This window comes from Oncorhynchus kisutch, linkage group LG26 (genome assembly GCF_002021735.2).
Source record: "Oncorhynchus kisutch isolate 150728-3 linkage group LG26, Okis_V2, whole genome shotgun sequence".
NCBI lineage: Eukaryota > Metazoa > Chordata > Actinopteri > Salmoniformes > Salmonidae > Oncorhynchus > Oncorhynchus kisutch.
This window is the reverse complement of record NC_034199.2, coordinates 35,082,783-35,100,001: the sequence shown is the minus strand read 5'-3', so window position 1 is coordinate 35,100,001 and position 17,219 is coordinate 35,082,783. Positions and strand designations below refer to the sequence as shown.

Genomic DNA, 17,219 nt, shown 5'->3' with positions numbered 1-17,219 from the left:
TTTGATGAAATAAGACACAAATGACTTACTCCTACATCCTCCTCCCACTCCTACACCTACTGGCTTTTGCAGATTCTGGCTTAACTCTCCTGAAGTTGCCGGTAACAGGCTACATGAGGAGTCTGCAAACTTTCCCATGTGGAATGCCAATTTATCTTACTTACCATTTCTACCGATCTGTGTGCCAGTTATGGTTTTCATATGCACATTTTCGTGGAACAGTTTCATTGCATTTATAATAAAGTCTTTGTATCTCAAAGTCATTGTCATATGATTAATCAAAATTCGATCCAAATCTAAATGAAAATGATACAAAGCTAAAAAGTAACGTCTATTGCCATTGCCAACTATATTAAAAATAGCCTATTAAGCCAATAAAAAAAAACATTGTAGCCTGCAGTTGGAAAATATTCTGATAAAAATAAATATCACATACATCACATTGGCTACACATGGCCTGCCTGCAACAAACTTGAAACATTGTATCAACTATTAACTATTAACTGGCCCTGAAGCTCATGCTAGCAAACTTGCAACATTGTATAAAATATTCTGGGCCCTCAGAGATTCCTGCACCAATAAGCTCGGAACAGACACAGCTGTAGGCTATTTGCTCACGGGAGAAGAAGTAATCAGATAGGCCTATTTTATGACGTTTCCACTGGATCAGAGCATTACGTTGTTCCCTTTCACACTAAGTGGTAATCGAAAGGGAGAGCTGGAAAGATCTTTCAACTACATTGAGGAACTATTGTCATTCTCAGTCAGTGAAAAACAGACTTCGTTTACTTGCTGTTTGAGGTGAAGAAAACATTACTTTGAGAAGCTCTGCAGCTCATTAGTCGTGTTGCGTTAAGCCATTCAGAAATACTGTCAGAACCCCAAATGGGCACATTTCTATGCGTCCTTTTGCACGTAGGCCAAGTAGCCTATAGGCCTACTTCTATGCATAATCAGGTACGTGTTCTTACTCAACATTGACAGAAGCGCTCCAAACAAAAGACTATAGCTTTGTTTAAATTCTCATACTATCCACACTAACCACACACACATACTATTTGTAACATACATTTAGTATGCAGTATGCTTATTAGTCATATTATGCAAATGGTTAGTATGCCAAAGCAGTGGACAATATTTCAATGTTTTTAAGGCCCATCATGGAATTCTTCAGAAAATGGGAGTAGCTTCACAACATTTTCAGATTTGAAGAAAACTGTGGAAAATATACAGCCACATTTTGTTACGTTACAGCCTTTTTCTAAAATGGATTAAATAGTGTTTTTCCCCCTCATCAATCTACACACAATACCCCATAATGACAAAGCAAAAACAGGTTTTTATAAATGTTTGCTAATATATAAAAAACTAAAAAATTAAATAGGACATTTACATATAGTATCAGTCAAAAGTTTGGACACACCTACTCATTCCTGGGTTTTATTGTAGGGTAACTGACTATCTACTGTAGGGTAACTGACTATATCTACTGTAGGGTAACTGACTATCTATTGTAGGGTAACTGACTATATCTACTGTAGGGTAACTGACTATCTATTGTAGGGTAACTGAAATTCATTGCATTAACAAATTATGACAAATGTTAAGAAATGTTGAGCAATGTAATAAAGTAATGACTTTTCAAATGAGTTACGTTACACGTTATGTTGGCTGACAATTTATCTATGCTAGCCTTATGAACCGCATAGCATATCATTACAGTAGTTGCTTGTATGTACCTGTATGTTAGCTAGCTACCTAATGTTAATTAGCTACTAATGCATCGAACTTGCCGATATATTAACTATATGCTATCTAACTAACTGCCCAACATGTATTGACTTGATTATTCACTTCATTCTTAGCTTAGCTAAGTAGTATAGTCATTGTGCATTCTCAGTGGGAATTGTTAATGAAATCATAAGATGCCCGGTTAGTCATTTGTTATGCTAACAAGCTAGCAAGAAGTTGCATAGCAACAGCATCAACTTCCAGTAGAGAGGCGAAGTGCTAGTACACTCAACGGAAAGGACACCGTTATTTTACAGTATACTAAAATGATCTAATAGTACATAGTATGTAGTGTATATACTCATTAAGTATGTAGTATACAGTATGTTAGTATGGGTATTCGAACAAAGCTAATGACTAAATTGACAAAACTCATAAATGGAATGAAACAAAAAAAGTTGTTTCTCTGAAATGTAGCATAGGTTGTGCGCTCTACAAACAGCGTTTCCACTCCAACAATGAGATTGGTAAAAGTCTGGAATAATAATATGTTGAATGCATTAACAGAAATTACAGTAACCAAACAAACATTATAGATTGAACATTATATGAATGAACGGTAAATTTACTACTGGTGATATATATAATGGGGAATTGATAGACACTAACAATCAAATGCTAACAATTTACACTATGAAGTTGTGAAACAGTGACAAATTGCACAACTTGACGGTTGAGAGTACATTCTGGAGAGGGACATCTTACCCACATGCCACTTCTACTTCAATCCCCGGCACCTCCACGATGGATTAGTCTCGGCCTCCGCAATGGATTAGTTCACTGAAATGGGCACGAATAAGACAGGTGTCTCGTGGCATAAAATAAATAAATAATATATATATATACAGTGCCTTCGGGTCTTTTTCCACATTGTGTTACGTTACAGCCTTATTCTAAAATCAATGAAACTTCTTACGGCTAGGGGTTCCCCTCGACAGCATTCCGCTGAAAATGCAGAGCGCGAAATTCAAAAAGATATATTTTTAATTCATACATTCACAAGTGCAATACACCAAATTAAAGCTTAAATTGTATTTTTTTTAAATGTTTGCTAATTTATATTTAAAAAATCAAATATCACATTTACTTAAGTATTCAGACCGTTTACTCAGTACTTTATTGAAGCACCTTTGGCAGTAATTACAGCATCGAGTCTTCTTGGGTATGACGCCACAAGCTTGAAACACCTGATTTGGGGAGTTTCTCCCATTCTTCTCTGCAGAATCCCTCAAGCTCTAAAAGGTTGAATGGGGAGCATTGCTGCATTTTCAGGTCTCTCCAGAGATGTTCGATCAGGTTCAAGTCTGGGCTCTAGCCGGGCCACTCAAGAACATTCAGAGACTTGTCCCGATGCCAATCCTGCGTTGTCTTGGCTGTGTACTTAGGGGCATTGTCTTGTTGGAAGATGAACTATCACCCCGGTTTGAGTTCCTGAGCACTCTGGAGCAGGTTTTCATCAAGGATCTCTCTGTAATTTGCTCCGTTTATCTTTGCCTTGATACTGACTAGTCTCCCAGTCCCTGCCACTGAAAAACATCCCCACAGCATGATGCTGCCACCACTGTGCTTCACCGAAGGGATGGTGCCACTTTTCCTTCAGACATTACGCTTGGCATTCAGTCCAAAGAGTTCAGTCTTGGTTTCATCAGACCAGAGAATCGTGTTGCTCATGGTCTGAGAGACTTTAACATGTGCCTTTTACTGAGGAGTGGCGTCCGTCTAGCCACTCTACCATAAAGGCCTGATTGGTGGAGTACTGCAGAGATGGTTGTCCTTCTGGAAAGTTCTCCCTTCTCCACAAAGGAACACTAGAGCTCTGTCAGAGTGACCATTGGGTTCTTGGTCACCTACCTGACCATGGCCCTTCTCCCCCATTTGCTCAGTTTGGCTAGGCGGCCAGCTCTAGGAAGAGTTCTGGTTGTTCCAAGCTTCTTCTATTTAAGAATGATGGAGGCCACTGTGTTATTGGGATCTTCAATGTTGCAGAAATTTTTTGGAACCCTTCCCCAGATCTGTGACAATTTTGAGTCTCATAGCAAAGGGTCTGAATACTTATGCAAATAAGATATTTCTGTTTTAAATCTTTTATATATTTGCAAACATTTCTAAAAACCTGTTTTCGCTTTGTCTTTATTGGGTGTTGTGTGAAGATTGTTCAGGAATTGTTTTTATTTAATACATTTTAGAATTAGGCTGTAACGTAACAAAATAGGGAAATGGTCAAAAGAGTTTGGACACACCTGCTGCGTGAATCAGGCCTTCAAAGTTGAAATGCTGCAAATAAACCACTACTAAAGGACACCAATAAGAAGAGACTTACTTGGGCCAAGAAACACGAGCAATGGACATTAGACCGATGGAAATCTGTCCTTTGGTCTGATGAGTCCACATTTGAGATTTTTGGTTCCAACTGCCGTGTCTTTGTGAGACGATGAGTAGGTGAACGGGTTATCTCTGCATGTGTGGTTCCCACTGTGAAGCATAGAGGATGAGGTGTGATGGTGTGGGGGTGCTTTGCTGGTGACACTGTCAGTGATTTATTCAGATTTCAAAGCACACTTAACCAGCATGGATACCACAGCATTCTGCAGCGATACGCCATCCCATCTGATTTGCACTTAGTGGGAGTATAATTTGTTTTTCAACAGGACAATGACCCAAAACACACCTCCCAGGCTGTGTAAGGGCTATTTGACCAAGAAGCAGAGTGATGGAGTGCTGCATCTAATAATCTGGCCTCCACAATCCCCCAACCTTAACCCAATTGAGATGGTTTGGGATGAGTTTGACCACAGTGTGAAGAAAAAGCAGCCAACAAGTGCTCAGCATATGTGGGAACTCCTTCAAGACTGTTAGAAAAGCATTCCTCGTGAAGCTGCTTGAGAGAATGCCAAGAGAGTGCAATGCTGTCATGAAGGCAAAAGGTGGCTAATTTGAAGAATATATTTTGATTTGTTTAACATCTTGAGTGTAGGGGGCAGTATTTTGATGTTTGAATGAAAAACGTACCCAAATGAAACTCCCTGTTTCTCAGGCCCAGAATCTATAATATGCATATAATTGTCAGATTAGAATAGAAAACACTCTAAAGTTTCCAAAACTGTCAAATTATTGTCTGTGTGTATAACAGAACTGATATTGCAGGCGAAAACCTTAGGAAAATCCAACCCGGAAGTGCTATTTTTCCTGAAAGCTCTCTGTTCCATTGCCTGCCTTCGCTCCATTGAAAGGGATATCAACCAGATTCCTTTTCCTATGGCTTCACCATGGTGTGACCAGTCTTTAGACATAGTTTCAGGCTTTTATTTTGAAAAATGAGCGAGAAAGATCACATCGCGTCATTGTATGGCTGGGTGCCAGCAGCGTTTTGCATGCGCAACAGCTTGGAGCAGACATTTCTCTCTATCCTATTGAAGAAGCTACTGTCCCGGTTGAAATATTATCGATTATATATTGTAAAAACAACCTGAGGATTGATTATAAAAAATGTTTGACATGTTTCTACGAACTTTACGGATACTATTTGGAATTTTCGTCTGCTTTGTTGTGACCGCTCGAGCCTGTGGATTTCTGAACATAACGCACCAACCAAATCTTTATGGAACAAAAGGAACATTTATTGTGTAACTGGGAGTCTCGTGAGTGCAAACAACCAAAGATCATCAAAGGTAAGTGATTAATTTTATTGCTTTTTCTGACTTTCGTGACCAATCTACTTGACTGCTAGCTGTTTGTAATGTTTTGTCTACTGAGAGAGATGTCCTTACATAAACGCTCGGTATGCTTTCACCAAAAAGCTTTTTTGAAATCTGACACGCCAGGTGGATTAACAACAAGCTACGCTGTGTTTTGCTATATTGCACTTGTGATTTCATGAAAATTTAATATTTTTAGTCATTTAATTTGAATTTGGCGCTCTGACATTCAGCGGATGTTGACGAAAATGATCCTGCTAACGGGATGGGTGCATCAAGAAGTTAACACTTTTTTGGTTACTACGTGATTCCATATGTGTTATTTCAAAGTTGTGACGTCTTCACTTTTATTATACAATGTAGAAAATAGTAAAATAAAGAGAAACCCTTGAAATAGTAGGTGTGTCCAAACATTTGACTGGTGCTATGTATATATTCTACTATTTGAATAAAATGCATCTCAGTCGACCAAACAATCGACCAGTCAATTGGGGTCAGCCCTAGTTTTCTTTTGTATTCAACACGGTGAATGGTTTTGTTATCTAGTTTGTGCTGTTGTCTAGTTTTGTCCATTTGTTCATTTGTTTCAAATGATCTTAATTCATGTATTCCTTACATGGAGGCTTTTTCTTCAAGTCCTCTTTAATCTATCAGTCTTCTTCTTTTTCATCTGAAAGGGTTTTATTGTCTTGGGTTTTCTGCTTGCTCTTCGTAGTCTAAGGCTGGTTACTGTAGAGCGCTTTGTTGATGTTGACGTAAAAACATCTTCATACATTCATTTTCTTGATTGATTGACTGTTTTTAGAATCCTGTTCTGGACAGACTGGGACGCTACCTTCCCCCGTATCGAGGCTGCTTCTATGAGCGGAGGAGGACGACACATAGTGTTCAAGGACATGGAGATAGGAGCCTGGCCCAACGGACTAACTCTGGATCATTTGGAGAAGAGAATTGTCTGGACTGACGCTCGGTAATTCACTCACACGTTATAATGTTTTATGTAACCTTTATTTACATATAACCTTTACAAGTCAATTAATAACATATTCTTATTTACATTGACAACCTATCAGGATGGGAGCACAGCAGTGATGAACATTAGGCTGCATTGATGCCTATTTGGATACACATATGGTATAAGCATGAACAGCATGTTATATTCTTTGCCTCATCTCCTTTAGGGAGATGTTCAATTGCAGCGAACAGAAGGCCAATTTATCTAAATGTGCCGTAACCACAGGAAGTCATGTCTATGATGAGAAAATATCACTTGTAAACCTCCTCTTCTATCGTCAGAATATACATTAAGATTATTATTATTATTAGATTAACATTAACATTCTACAGCATTCCCCCAAAAACACCTTATGACATCCTTGTTAAAACACCTTCCTCACTATTTGGGAACTGGTGGGAACTGTGCTTTAAATTACATTTTAATTTAAAAGTAAATAAGGAGCTGCAATGTATACTACCATGGTAGCCTTGCCTGGCTAGTTTTTTAAATCTGTAGACATTCACCTTCCTTACTCTTACATGCAATACATTGAATCAAGAGTAAATATACCAAGTGAATGAGCAGCTGCAATGTACTGTTCAGTACTCCCATGGCTAAGCTAGTCTGTTTACTGTATATAGACCGGCAGCCTCATGATGAAATCCATACCACAGTGTCTCTTTTCACCAACAGCTCTCATGCCTTCTATGCTACAATGTATTGTACATCCATGGTTACTCTATCTGGCTAGACTGCATATACTGTATCTCTTTCTCTATACAATCTCATGACATCCAGATAATGTCTTTTCCCTCTAACAGCTCTGATGTAATCTTATCTGAGCTGTATGTTATCTACCTGGCTAGTCTGTTTACTATATGAAGAGAGTCTAACCTATCATGGCTCCGATGCCACCTACTCTGGCTAGTCTGCTTACTGTTTAGAGTCACCCTCGTACTGTATCATATCTTCTCCCTCTCACAGCTCTGATGCCATCTACTCAGCGCTGTACGACGGCAGTGGGGTCATAGAGATCCTGAGGGGACATGAGTATCTGTCACACCCCTTTGCTGTGTCCCTGTTCGGGGGCAGTGTCTACTGGACAGACTGGAGGACTAACAGCCTGGCCAGGGCCAACAAGTGGACGGGCCGTAATGTCACAGTGATCCAGAAGACCAGCGCTCAGCCCTTTGACCTACAGATTTTCCACCCCAGCAGACAGCCACAAGGTAAACAGCCTAGACCTACACTGTTAGCCATTTTTGTAATTCTATCAGTAACTTAATGTATTAATAAACATTATGATACTGTATAAACTGAATAAAGTAGATTACCGTAGAATGCGAAGTAAAATTCCATACATTTGTTTTACAGCACACTGTAAGACAGTTCTGTAATTTATGTTTTACAGTGGTAATTTGTGGTAATTTGTGGTGCATTGTGGGAAATACATTTATACATTTAAATAATAAAGTACTGTATTGCTGTTATGCTATACAGGTTTTGCATAACAGATTGGGCTATGTTTTCTACAGTGTGAACAGGCAAAAGCCTCATGGAATTGGATATTTCAAGCCACATGTCAAACCACCTTCTTAGGTTTGAAGTAGATGAAAATCTGTTTCCTGGCCATGTGACTTGTCTCAACAGTAATATCTGATATATTTGCCCTTGTTGTTTTTAGACTGTTATATGGCAATATCTATTCTGTTGACAGTTTGACGATAACATGACATGGTAGCTAACAAGCTTGTTAATTGTTTACAAACAAATGAGTGAATGTGCTAGAAAGCTAAACAGCTACCTAGCTAGCTAGTTGACTGCTGTGGCTAGCCAAAAAATTAATTGTTTTGAAAGTTGGATTGTCTTCTCCTTTTGAGGCTTTAATTACAATGAATTTGGACATTCACAGCAACTGGGAAATGGCCATGGCAGGCATAGATGTCACCTTAGCTTGCTACATAACTTCTGAGTGATAGGAAGCACAAGCACCACCACCAATCAGCCTACACCACTGCACACACACCCATTGTCACAATGACAACTAGCGTAGCCATATCAGCAAATGACTGCTGTCTGAACACACACGCATCCGATTTGATCACTTGTAACTTGCTGTTTGGACACTCAGTATTCCGAAACGGATTTGATAAACAAAACTGATTTGAGTATTAAGGCCTGCAGTGTGAACAAGGTTTTAATGGTTAAATATTTACCCATGTCCATTTGATCTGTTTGGCCTGTAATCACAGCGAGTTTGATGCCTTTGTTCTCAGTGATTTTTTCAGGACTAAACAGCAATGAAGATTCTCCATATAAAGTATTTATCTCACTTCCCTGCTGTATCCTGAAAACTGGTTGCATATAACTCTTACTCAAATTCTGAAAATAATATGTATCAGATTTGGCCCATTATTTTCTAGTTGAACTGATTCTACTCATAATTGCTCTGTGTATTGACTAAGAAGCTTTTCCGAATAGGTGAAACCCCTGTTTTATTGAGATGAAGAGAAAGTGGTATTATAATGGTATTAATTTTAGCTGCTTCTCTGCCGTCATTGGGCCTGCCAATCATGGGGCTTCTCAGCATGCCTACAATGAGAAGGGGCTGAATGATTGAAAAAGGTGGTCATGCAGAGAATTAGCTTGAATTAATGGTACCTCAGAATGTGTTTTCTCCCTCCGCCCAAATTAGGCTAATTGGTTCATGCTAAAGTGTCAAGCCATTTAAAAAAATAATTGAACTAGAATTAATGACAGGAACTGCAGAATGAGAGCGTGTTACGAATAATCCTGTCGACACAGATGACAGCCTTTCTCCGTATATGCCCATTGGAAGTCAGAATAAAGGTACTAATTAAATCAATTATGCAGATTATGCATATAGGTGTATGGAAAGTAAAATAGTCTTACCAGTTAACACCCGATTTCATTTCATAATCCGTTTGGCATTTCAATATGCTGTCATTTTCAATGTTTTTTTTGTTAATGTCTCTTTGACTATAGGTTCAGTTCAGATAGCATGGCAGAAGGTCTGAATATATTACTCTCATGTAATATGCATAATGAACAGTTATATTTCCGGGCTCAGAGTAATTTTCTTCAGCATTGAGTGGGTGCTCATTCATTTCACTTTGTTTCTAAATGAATTTGCGGAAATTGATTGATCTGTAAAACAGCTGATCATCAATGAATCATAACATCTTGGATGCCGATATTCTCTTTCCTTTAACGACCACCGGATTTACTCTCAGACCCTTAAAAATATAACATTTTCTAAGAATGTATATCGCCGGCCATGAACAAGCATTCACACTTTAGTAATCTGGTTTGCATCTATTCAGCAATCCCAGAATGATGCCAATGTGGTAGGAGTTAATGTCTGTTTCCACCTCTGTAACTGCCTGCCCGAGACTGTTCTGCTTAGATAAGTGAACAAATTGAACTGCACGTTTAAAGAAGCCAGTAAGTATGTCTAATCCCATTTTAAAGAGCCCAGTGAGGGAGAGTTGGCTAATATCCACTCCAACCAGTCAGTTGACCACAGGAGAGCTGTCAGTGATACAGTACTTGTCTCTGGGGGTGTTTGGTGGGTGCCAAAACTGGAGCTTGTCTCAGGGCGTCAACAGTCTTGTTGTAAATACATCATGTGGTGTGTGTATGTATGTATGTGTGTGTGTGTGGGGGGGTTAAAACAGGGAGGAGGTGCCAATGATTAGTTAAGGGAAAAATCTGTTCCAATGCCTCCCAGTGAGGAACAGTAATTGGTTAATTATAACTACAATAACACATCAAACAGATCCTAACACTCTCCCCTCACTGCTCTGGTGATACGCAGCAGACTAACATGATCATATTGGAAATTCAAGAATAGTGTCTGTACATTTGTCAAATGATGTATCTCAGATTGCTTTATATTGTATTTACAAAGACACAGTACAGTGTAGTAAGTACCAGTTGTTGAGTAATGATGATTTCATATAAAGTATTCTGTATTCATGGCTGCGTTAATGCAACCAAATCTGAGTGTGCCTGAAATGTTATTAAACAAAATGACCTCTGAATGCATCTCCACATCTTTGCACTGTGCTTGTAGCGATTAGGAATGAATCAATCTGATCAGCATGCATAGTGCATGCAATCACTGCATGGAAGTAAGCAGCTGTTTCAAATACATGCAGAGTAGTAATATTTGAAGCTATAATGATAATTTTGTATTCAGAAAATGGGCAACTCACATTTACAAGGTAAATATGTGTCTTTCCTACACAGCCACCTTGTCGCATTTGCTTCTGAGTGATGGAAAGAAAGAGAGGAGTGTTGTTGATAATACAACCTGGTTATAACACATCTTGCTTGACAGAGCCACTACTCCCTGCATTAGTTTAACATAAACATGTTGAATTATTAATTAGATTTAGAAAATACACCTCTGTGTGTCTGAATATCTATGCAGTCGTATTTTTAAAAAATGTACCTTTCAAAACAGTGACTGTTAAAAAAACAACAACAACAGCATAATACACTTCACTCCACATATTTTACTGTAACATTTACCACGACTACCTGAGGCCTTTTATGAATATTCTAGCACCTCCTGAGAGTTGAGATTTACAACAGCCAAGTGCCCCAGCCCTGGCTTACATTACGTAGTATACCCAGTAGACTTAACGGTTTGCATTGAAAAGATATCACTCTTTGGAAACTAGCATATTTCTGCTCTTTAAGTTTGCTAAGCATGGGGGTTTATTTATTCAGTCTGCCAGTCTAGAAATGAACAACGTCTTTCCCATGTTATTGTCATTTCTCAAGGCTGAACGCTGAAATGTATCCAGGCTTTGGTTTCCTATCATGAGTCAAGTGTTGTTGGGTATGTTTTCAACTCACACAGACAGAACAGACGGAGCAGACGGAGCGGTTTTCTCTCTTCTAAACCATCTGAATGTATAATTTATTCAACAAGACACAGTCCAGGAAATGAGTTTGGAAATGAGTTTGTCAAACTTGCTTCAGGTAAATCACTGCAAAAAGGTATCTTTATATCTGGTTTGAAAATGTACCAAAAGGAAATATCTATCCAATCTGAAAAAGCGGTGCATTTATTCGTCTGAAGTGACTGTTGACAAAGAAGTAGAAACACTGTTTGTTTGTATAATGCGTATATACTGCTTATATAGAGAGAAAGTTCTCCAGTGTTAAATAAACACAAACCATGTTTCCATACAACCATTTCATGCGGATTAATAATATATAATTTTATAAATGCCGACAGACAAGTTGTTCGTTAGACATGGTGGGATCTTTTTGTGTCTGTAAAAATCATTATGCGAGAAATGGTGGTGGAAGCACCTTTATCTGCAAATATTGATATAATAACCATTGTTTCAAAGTAAACTTGGAGTCACGTGATGATACATTTTTTGGTCCTCCCACAACAACTCGGGAAAGCATGCATTTTATTAGGCAACAGATGAAATAAGTTATGAAGAACTTCACAAAGTGGTGAATGTGCAAGGTGATGAGCTTGATCCTCCCTTCCAGTAAATATCCAGGGTCTTATTCTGGTGACATGATGATCGATGCTTGGATGCCGTTTGACAAATGCAAATAATATCGGTCTTATCCATAATGATCTCATTATGTAGGTAGCCTACCCCCACTGTATCTGCAAACTGTTGGCAAAAGTACATGTGCCAAGAGCAGAGTGGGCACATTTACTATATAAACAGTTTTTCGGACAAAACCATCAGTAGAGTTGAAAATGCGATGGAAACCCACAATGTGATCACACTCAGCCTTAAATCTGAAAAAGTATGTTTGATGGGAACATCTTCGGAGGGGAAATGTGCACGTTGTTTTATGAATGTTATAGAATATTTGCAAGAAAATCTGTCACAAATTGGATGGAAACCTCGCTGTCGAGTGCGTTAAACACTGAAAGCGTAGACATGTATAGACATTGGAACAGCGTTAAATGAACACAATGCTTAGTGTAAAGACTTATTTCCTAGAGTGCCTTGCCTTTTGAGTGAATTGTATAGTTACCACACGACTGCATTTGGTGGTAACAACCATGTCTTGTCGCAGTCATCCATTTTCAGTCCTAAGGACATCACCAAGTGAGATCCTAAGACAAATGGTATCACAAAAATGTACTTTTTTAACGCAATACAATGTGTATTCCATAAGGCCTTATTTTGAGGGCCTACACTCTAAACATAATTCAATACTTATATATTTAATTAACACTCATTGGTGTAAAATAATCCCAGTGTTGTTGTTAATAACCAGAGTTGAATCAAAACCACGCCCATCATTATCATATTTCATAGCATGGTATATTGCAGATTGATTTTAAGAATTGTTTTTTCAATATATATATGTTTTTGTATGTTGTAATGTAATTAAATGTTGTACATTGATTGATAAATTAATGTTAAACAATAAATAACACATTTATTGTGAAGGTGCAAGCTATATAACATGGATTTATTAGACCTTTTAAAGTGACTTCTAGGCTGTGTGTGGAAGCCAGGAGATACTAAATGTGTTTATGTTAATTAACAGTTTTTTTTTTTTTAACATTTATTAATTTAACCTTTACATAACAAGGCAAATCAGTTAAGAACAAATTCTTATTTACAATGACGGCCTACCCCGCCCTATGGGACTCCCAATCACACCTCTAGCACTGGGATGCAGTTCTTAGACCACTGTACCACTTGAGAGCCCGTGAGAATGAGACTTATTTGCTTGACAATCACCGGGTGGCAAAATTTTGTGACCGCCACAGCACTAGTCTTTCCAGAGATGTTTGATCGAGCTCTGGCTGGGCCACTCAAGGACATTCAGAGACTTGTCCTGAAGCTACTCCTGCATTGTCTTTGCTGTGTGCTTAGGGTCATTGCCCCATTGGAAGGTGAATCTTCGCCCCAGTCTGAGGTCCTGAGCGCTCCGGAGCAGGTTTTCATGAACGATATCTCTGTACTTTGCTCCGTTCATATTTCCTTCGATCTTGACTAGTCTCCAAGTCCCTGCCGCTGAAAAACATCCCCACAGCATTATGCTGCCACCACAATGCTTCACCGTAGGGATGGTGGCAGTTTTCCTCCAGATGTGATAGTAATAATTCAATCACGGTTTCATCAGACCAGAGAATCTTGTTTCTCATGGTCTGAGAGTTATTTAGGTGCCTTTTGGCAAACTCCAAGCGGGCTGTCATGTGCCTTTTACTGAGGAGTGGCTTCCATCTGGCCACACTACCATAAAGGCCTGATTGGTGGAGTGGTGCTTAGATATTTGTCCTTCTGGAAGGTTTTTCCATCTCCACAGAGGAACTCTGGAGCTCTGTCAGAGTGACCATCGGGTTCTTGATCACATCCGTGACCATGGCCCTCCTCCCCCGATTGCTCAGTTTGGCCGAGCGGCCAGCTCTAGGAAGAGTCTTGGTGGTTCCAAATTTCTTCCATTTAAGAAAGATATTTGGTACCCTTCCCCAGATCTGTGCCTCGACACATTCCTGTCTCGGAGCTGTACGGACAATTCCTTCAGCTTCATGGCTTGGTTTTTGCTCTGAAATGCACTGTCAGCTGTTCGACCTCATATAGACAGGTGTGTGCCTTTCAATATCATATCCATTCAATTGAATTTACCACAGGTGGACTACAATCAAGTTGTAGAAACATTTCAAGGATGATCAATGGAAACAGGATGCACCTAAACTCAAAAAAAAATTGCATTTGTATTATAACTTTCTTTTTCTCCCCAATTCCATGATATCCAATTGGCAGTTACAGTCTTGTCTCATCGCTGCAACTCCCGTATGGACTCGGGAGAGGCGAAAGTCGAGAGCCATGCTTCCTCCGAAACACAACCCAACCAAGCCGCACTGCTTCTTGACACAATGCCCACTTAACCCGGAAGCCAGCCGCACCACTGTGTCAGAGGAAACACCTTACACCTAGTGACCGTGTCAACGTGCACTGCGCCTGGCCTGCCACAGGACTCGCTAGTGCGTGATGGGACAAGGACATCCCTGCCGGCCAAACCCTCCCCTAATCCTGACAATGCTGGGCCAATTGTGCGCCGCCCCATGGGTCTCCCGGTCGTGGGCAGCTGCGACAGAGCCTGGACTCGAACCCAGAATCTCTAAACTCTATTTCGTGTCTCATAGCAAAGCGTATGAATACTTATGTAAATAAGGTATTTCTGTTTTTTATTTTTAACACATTTGCAAAATATCTAAATAAAAATATCTAAATATCTGTTTTCGCTTAGTCATTATGGGGTATTGTGTGTAGATTGATGAGGAAGTACTTTCTGATACTTTCCAAACCAGCCAAGCCTTACCAGGAGTAGGGAGATACCATTTATTTATTACTCTTTAGTTTGTGTAACCAGGTTTGCTGAGTCAACATCCATTTCAAATGCAACTGCACCAAAGATGTCCCACCTACCCCAACCATTTCTCCTGATGCATTGCCAGTGATTTAGACCACTTGAAAGCAGTGTTGAAACACGAGAACCAATGTGGGTGGTAGTAGGTGTGGATAGGGTGGAATGCCATCTCGTCAGCATTATTGTTGTATCAGAGGGAGTATCAGAGGGATTCAGCATTATGGTTGAACAGTACAGGTGGCCAACTGCCCATGGAAAAACTTTACACACAGTTTTACAGCTGTTCCTTTATTTCCTGCGTTTCAAAAGAACCCTTTAATCATATTGGTCTGTTGCAGATTTACAGAACTAAGCATCTGTATTTTCTGTTTTTAAAAGCTTTGTTGCCCTTTACCCTGTCAGGAAGGTAAGCAGACCTTTTGACCATAGGCCCAAAACCAGATCATACTTCTGTATTTCACCACTAGTGCACTATCACTTACTCTGTTATATACTTCATAAAAAAGGACTTCCTATAAATGTTTTCCACAGAAATTAGATTATTGGGTGGCTTTTTGTTCAATTCACTTCATGTATTCATCATGGCCCAATTGTTTCTCCTCCTTTTGCATCTTTTTCTATATTTTTTCTGACAAGTCTCAACCTGACCCCCTCCTCTCTCTCACTCTCTCTTCAGCGTCTAACCCATGTGAAGAGAATAATGGGCGTGGCCCATGCTCACACCTGTGTCTTATCAATTACAACCGTACTGCATCCTGCAACTGTCCACACCTCATGAAACTGTCCCTCAACAAACAGTCTTGCGCCGGTGAGTGGGACAGCCATCTTCAATCCTGTAACACCTGTATCTATCGTTTTTGTTATCAAAGTCACAAACAAGTGGGATATTGTACACAATCACTAAACAAAGAACCATAAAAATGACCATTATGTTTTTACATATTTATGATTTCATTGGCATTTGTGAAGTATTGACTTGGGATTATGATTAGGGATGAACATCAACATTTGCATGTCATATCTTACCCCATAAGCATATCTGACTAAAAAGTTCAACCGCTTCACAAATCAATGGTAGTCATTGATATTTCTCTCCTAATCTGATTTCTCCATAGTGTTGAAAAGGTTCCTCCTGTACGTTAGGCGGTCAGAGATCCGTGGTGTGGATATTGACAACCCTTACATGAACGTCATGACGGCACTGACCATCCCAGACATTGATGATGTCACCGTTGTGGATTACGACACCCAGGAGGACCGGATCTACTGGGCGGATGTAAAAACACAGACCATCAAACGGGCCTTCATCAACGGCACCCGCCTGGAGACTGTCATCTCTGGAGGTAGTAAATGGCTGAATCTCAGTATGTAGGGTATGTGGTGCCACTTGAGACACAGGCACTGTCTGTCCTTCATAAGTGTGTAATTCAGAGAGATAATAATGTATCAGAGATGGTTGAGTCATGGTGAGTTACCTTGCCTAAGACATGACGACTCATGTTAACTCCCCTGAGCTTATTCTCAGGCTTTAGCTCAGTTGGCTAACATAGTCTTGTGGGTTGAAGGAACTCTGGGAACAATACTGTATAGGCCTTTAGTAGTGCCAGAGCCTGCCACTCATTTGATTAATAAGATGGACATTTACATTTCGAGAGCTTGGTTCTATCTGCAAAAAGATGATTCTGAGATAATTGACTTTAAAGTTCCGAACCCTCATTGGTTTGAATAGTGTCAGCAATTGTTTATCTAGTATTCTTTTGAACTTAACAGCATGAATGGGGGTATTTAGAGTACTATATAGATAGAGAACATTGAACAGAACAAGATCATGTCAATAACTACATTTTGACAAAAAATGCAGATAGAACCTTATAGTCCCAAGCTCTCAATTGTCTGATTGGCATTACTAAGGGATGAAACACTGTGTCAAGACAAAAGCAGGAAATAACTTCTACCATCATTATTTGTTTTGTTGTGGCTTTGATGGGAATATCTGTTTTGCCAAATTGTATTGCATGAAAGTACGTCATCAAAGAGCAAAAGACAATTGCTGTTTTTCAAGAAGAGCCTCCTCTCTTCTTTCTTTGATTATCCAAAGAGTACACCCTAATTCCCATTCTGTACATTTGTGCTGTAGATTTCATTAATGACCACCTGATAAAGAACAGAACAAAAACCTGCCTGCATAAGCTTTTTGACACACTCTTATTATAATCTTTACTTTGGTAACACTTATTTTAAGGGTCCATAATAAAGCATTTATAAACCATTTATAAGGCATTTACAAACGTTTGCTCACCATTTATGAATCATTTGTAAATGTTAGTAAGCTAGTTATT

The 17,219-nt window shown here is 39.3% G+C and overlaps 1 pseudogene; it reads left to right on the top strand.

The window, feature by feature from the left end:
* Positions 1-17,219, top strand: part of LOC109870738 (low-density lipoprotein receptor-related protein 1B-like) — a 332,082-nt pseudogene that overhangs the window by 137,576 nt on the left and 177,287 nt on the right.